The 4865-nt window shown below is 52.0% G+C and overlaps 1 pseudogene; it reads right to left on the reverse strand.

The window, feature by feature from the left end:
- Positions 1-3688: 3688 nt before the first annotated feature.
- On the reverse strand, positions 3689-4429 carry LOC147731773 (serine/threonine-protein kinase VRK2-like; annotated as a pseudogene).
- Between the last annotated feature and the right edge of the window lie 436 nt (positions 4430-4865).

Genomic DNA, 4865 nt, shown 5'->3' on the forward strand with positions numbered 1-4865 from the left:
GCGGGTGCAAGGTACATTCCCAAAGTCGAACCCTCGTAGGACCTGTTCTAGGTAGGGCCAGTGAACCCTATCAAAGGCCTTCCCGGCATCAATCGTTAGCAACATACAGCCCTCCCTAAAACAAGAGGCCACCTCTATGAGGTGCAGGACCTGTTTCGTGTTGTCACTCGTCTGGCGCTGGGAGATGAAACCTGCTTGGTCCGGCTCCACTAACTGGAGCATATAGGGGCCGAGTCCCTTCGCAACGATGCTCGTGTAGAGTTTGAAGTCAATATTTAGGAGAGAAATTGGCCTATACGCGCCACAGGTGGTGGCATCTTTGCCAGGCTTCGGGACAACAGTGATCGATGCCTCCAGCATCTCTGCAGGTATGGCGCCTGGTTGAGTAAATGAGTTGAACAGGTCAGGTATCAGTGGGGCTACTTGGTTTTAAAAGGTCTTATAGAAAGCTGGGGGAGAGGTGTGGTGCCGGGGCCAGGGTGACTGACTCCGGAATCTGGGGATCACTGTTCGATCCCCGGGGCCAGCGGCAGATTAGCCCAGCACCATGGGACTCTGGGCAATAGCTTGCTTAATCTTCCCGACGGCCCCCAGCGCCTAGAGACCCTAACGGGTGATGGTTCGCGCTTTACAAATGTGGATTCATATTATTATTATTAATATTATTATTATTTTTATTATTATTATTATTATTATTATTATTATTATTATTATTATTATTATTATTATTAAAACTGCTGAATACCCATCTGGGCCAGGTAACTTCCCAAGCCGGAGAGGGGAGACAGCTGCAATAACCTCCTCCAGTCCGATGTCTCTGTCAAGGTAAGTGGCCTGCGCGGTGCTCAGAGACTGAAGGTGTACAGCTGCTATATAGTCATGGCCATGCTGTACGTTGAGTGAGTCACTCGAGTAAGGTGAGGCATAGAAGTCCCTGAAGGCCACGCTATGGCCACATCATCGGTGAGATCTCCTCCGGGTGCACGGATGGAATGCACCCCCTGCCGCTGTCTCACTTCTCGAAGCTTATGAGCCAAGAGACGGCCACATCTATCCCCTCCTGTGTAGTAGGAGTGTAGTAGGCAGAGTGCTGCATACTCGGCCTTGTCCTGGTCCAGGGCCGCGAGCTGCTTCCGCTCCGTACAGAGCTGGCGCCAGGCTCTGGCAGCGCCAGTGCGTTGGTGCATTTGCTCCAACTCCGCCATGCGTTTTGTGAGCTCCGCCCATTTATGGTTCCGCTCCTTATTAATGGCCGAAGAGATCCCTATGAATTCCCCTCTCAGTACCGCTTTGAGCGCTAACCACTGTGTTGATAGAGGCGTGTCTTGGTTAGCATTGAGAGTCAGATATTGAGATATAGCTTCCTTAATCTTGTCAGTGATGGCCCTCTGATGTAGGAGGGGGTCGCGTAAGCACCAGTGTCGCTGTGGCAGTTGGGAGGAGGGGAGGAGGAAGGAGGTTAAGACCAGCAAGTGGTCAGAAAGCGACGCCGTGAGGATGTCGGTCTCGGTAGCCTGGGCCACCAGAGAGGTAGAGCACAGGAAATAGTCAAGCCTGGCATAGGTCTTATGGGCTCCTGAGTAGTAGATGAATGACGGTCCCGCGGGTGAAAGTGACGCCACAGATCCACAAGACCCAGATCTTGGAGTTGTGCCAAGCTGGATTGAGGAAGGGCCCCCACCTGGCTAGTGCGTTGACGTGAGCGGTCGACGAGATTGTCAAAGACGAGGTTCAAGTCCCCCCCAGTAGCAAGTGCTGTTCAGTGTTTGCTGTGGCTTCAGTGAGTGGCTCATGTAGGAATCTATCTGGGCTCTCGTTGGCAGCGTAGATCGAGCCAATTATGAGGGATAACCCCCCAACCTGGAAGTGGTATGTGAGCATGCGACCCTTGATCTCAGCCACCCTCTGGAGCACCCTACCCGGAAAGGAGCGAGTATGGCCACCCCCGCTGTTTTGTAAGAGTGGGAGGAAAAAAATTGTGTGGGGAAGGCTCGAGATTTCACCCTGTGCTGGTCTTTGTGTAGGAGGTGGGTCTCCTGCAGGAGACAAATGTCAGCTGTGGATTGCTCCAAGTAATTAAGGACTGCACGTCGTTTGATAGGGTTATTCAGGCCCCCGAACATTTAGGGTCAAAATCTTGAGAGAGCTCCCTGGCATCTAATGGATGAGGGCATGTGAAGCCAATCAGAGGTTGGGCAGGGAAGGCTTGCGAGCGCTGCATAGGTGGGGACCGGGCATCGCCCCAGTGGCGAGACATAAAAATAAAGGGGAGAACTGTGGATGAGGGGAACCCACCCAATAACAAGAAACACAAGAGGAGGGAAAAAGAACCCAGAAAGTGGGCAGGCCCCAAAGGAGTAGCCTGAATAAGGAACAGCATAACAAGTTCAAGAAGAGAAAATTGTCCGCCACCCCAGGGTGACTGGTCGAGTAGTGTGGGGGTAAAGATCATTGATCCAACCAAGGTGTCCGCCACACCCGCCGTCCCCGATCTGCGGAGATGGGCAGTGGAATGTTCTGGCGCTTACAGGTGTTCATTTGGCGGTGGAGTCCTCTCCTGTCAGGGCCAGGGCAGCCGCGGACAGGGCCTCCTGCTGGCTCTTGGTGATCTCAGCTTTAGACGGGTGCCGCGTGTGTCCCCGCCTGGTCTGGCGCTGCCAACCTGATGGGGAGGTCTCTGGTTTTGGGGTAGAGCTGCGGTCTTCTTCCTCCTCCCGGGGTTCAGTCAACCCCAGTATGTGGCAAGCCTCTGCGAAAGAACGGATCTGGTGGAGTCTCCCATTGTGTTGAAAAATTAAGTGAAAGGGGTGTCCCCAGGATGACGCAACCCCCAGTTGTCGCAGGTGCTCCATGACTGGGCGAAACTGTCGGCGTCTCTGTAATGTGATCAGAGCTAGGTCCTGGAACAACACCGGGGAGTGCCCTTGATAAGATATAGGATGGAGAGACCTCGCTTTGGCAAGTATGGACTCTTTGGTCTTGATGTCCTGTACACAAGCCAGTATGTCTGCAAATGGGGCGTTGGGACTCCGAAGCGGACCCACTCTGTGCGCCCTGTCCAGGACAACTTCGGACACCTGTGACTCTCCCAGTATAAAATGGAAAAGGCCCTGTGAAAATGCAAAGACGTCGCGTGTGTCCTCAGTCAGCTTGACCCCACGGATCCGGATGTTATGCCGCCGGGAGCGGTTCTCTAGGTCTTCCAGTTGAGTTTGGAGGTCGACATTTTCATCCTGGAGTCTGAGCATCTCTTGCTGCAGCGTAGTCTGATCTGACACTGTGGCATTGAGTGTCTCCTCTAGAGAGTATTTTCATATCTATGGGTTGCACATCTTTCTTTTTCACAATTCTTCCAAATTTCACACGACACTTCATCCTTATAGCGTGCTTATCACTGGTGACGTGCCTAGCCCAAACTGCGCGTTTCAAACTGCACAACATCATTTTTAGGGCGACCTTTCACCCCAATACCAATGGCACTGCCGAAACTGCATTTGCACTTCTCATTCCAATATTTTCTGTTTTGTCCGTTTATTCCTTTAATTTTTCTGTTTTCATTGAGATCATAACTCTGTTCTAATCTACATGCAAGGTGAGCATTTTCCTGGGTTTCTCATGTTAAAAACGGGGCATCCGAACCTCTTATTTAAAACACGTACAAGCGCTGGGCTCAACAACAGCAGTTTATTTAGAAAACCCAATGCATTTCAGGCCTCTTGGGCCCTTCGTCAGGGAAAACTGCTCCCCTGTGGGCGTCTAAGCTGGTAAATTCTATGGTCCCATTATGGCCCTTCTTCGGATTATCCTTATACTGTTTGTGGGTCCCTTCGGGGCAATATCTATAAGAAAGTCCATAATCTGCAAGATAAACCTCATCTGGATTCCTGAAGCCCAGCATTAGATTTGCAGCTTTAATATCCGCATGTACATATTCATGTTCATGCATGTATTCCAGGACCTCCAGCACGTGTACGCCTATCTGCAGAATTCTTTCCTTTATTAATTTGTTTTGCGCAAGAACCGTTTGAAGATCACGACCAAGTCAATCGATGACCATAAATCTGTAATTCTTCCCTCCGTGTTCTGTTGTGCCAGTTCCCCAATAGCCAGGAATTCCTAGGTATCGTAAACCATTCTTATCGATCCACTTCTTGATGTCTCCTGATTTTGCAGCACGTTGATAAAATTTTAGCTCCGAAAACAAGGGTCCGTTTTCATGATATTCCACTTTAATGACGTGTATTGCTGCTTTGTCTTCTACAGATCTACCAACGTGAGGGGATGCTAAATAGATTAATCCAAAACCTCCTTCGCCAATCTTCCTCCCCAGCCTCCATTCCTTCCCCTCCAAATCCTTCAGGATGTGGCCTTCTGAAAGTGGAGCTGGAAGCTTGCTCTTTGGTGCCCTTTTGCCAGGCATCTCCGGCTGAGCAGGGGTTAGCTCTTCCGGTTCCCTCCAAGCGCTCTGGGTGCTTAGGCCACTGAAGGTTATACGTGGTGTGGGGCCCCGGGGCTGGCGCTGTGGTAGTGGCTAGAGATTGTGCAGTCTCCCGGACTAGGCCCCTGGTGATCGCGGGCCCCACGCAGTGTAAGTCGACTGCCTCTCCGGGGACCAGGGGGTCAGCTTTAGTGCGGTGGGAGCTCAACTGGCGCGGCCTTCGGGGCGAGAAGGCTGTCCCTGGGCGCGATTGGGAGATGTCGCCACTCACCTTCCCCGTCAGTGCCTCCGGCTGTGCAGCATCCAGGCCCCCAAGTATATGCCCTGTCACACCAAGAGTGACTTGCCGATCCGATCCAGCTCCGACCAGGGCCTCGATCTCTTCGCGCTCCTCTAGTGCCTTTGCAGCCGCTCAGACTTCGTACCC

Source organism: Lissotriton vulgaris, chromosome 2_1, assembly GCF_964263255.1.
Source record: "Lissotriton vulgaris chromosome 2_1, aLisVul1.2, whole genome shotgun sequence".
Taxonomy (NCBI): domain Eukaryota; kingdom Metazoa; phylum Chordata; class Amphibia; order Caudata; family Salamandridae; genus Lissotriton; species Lissotriton vulgaris.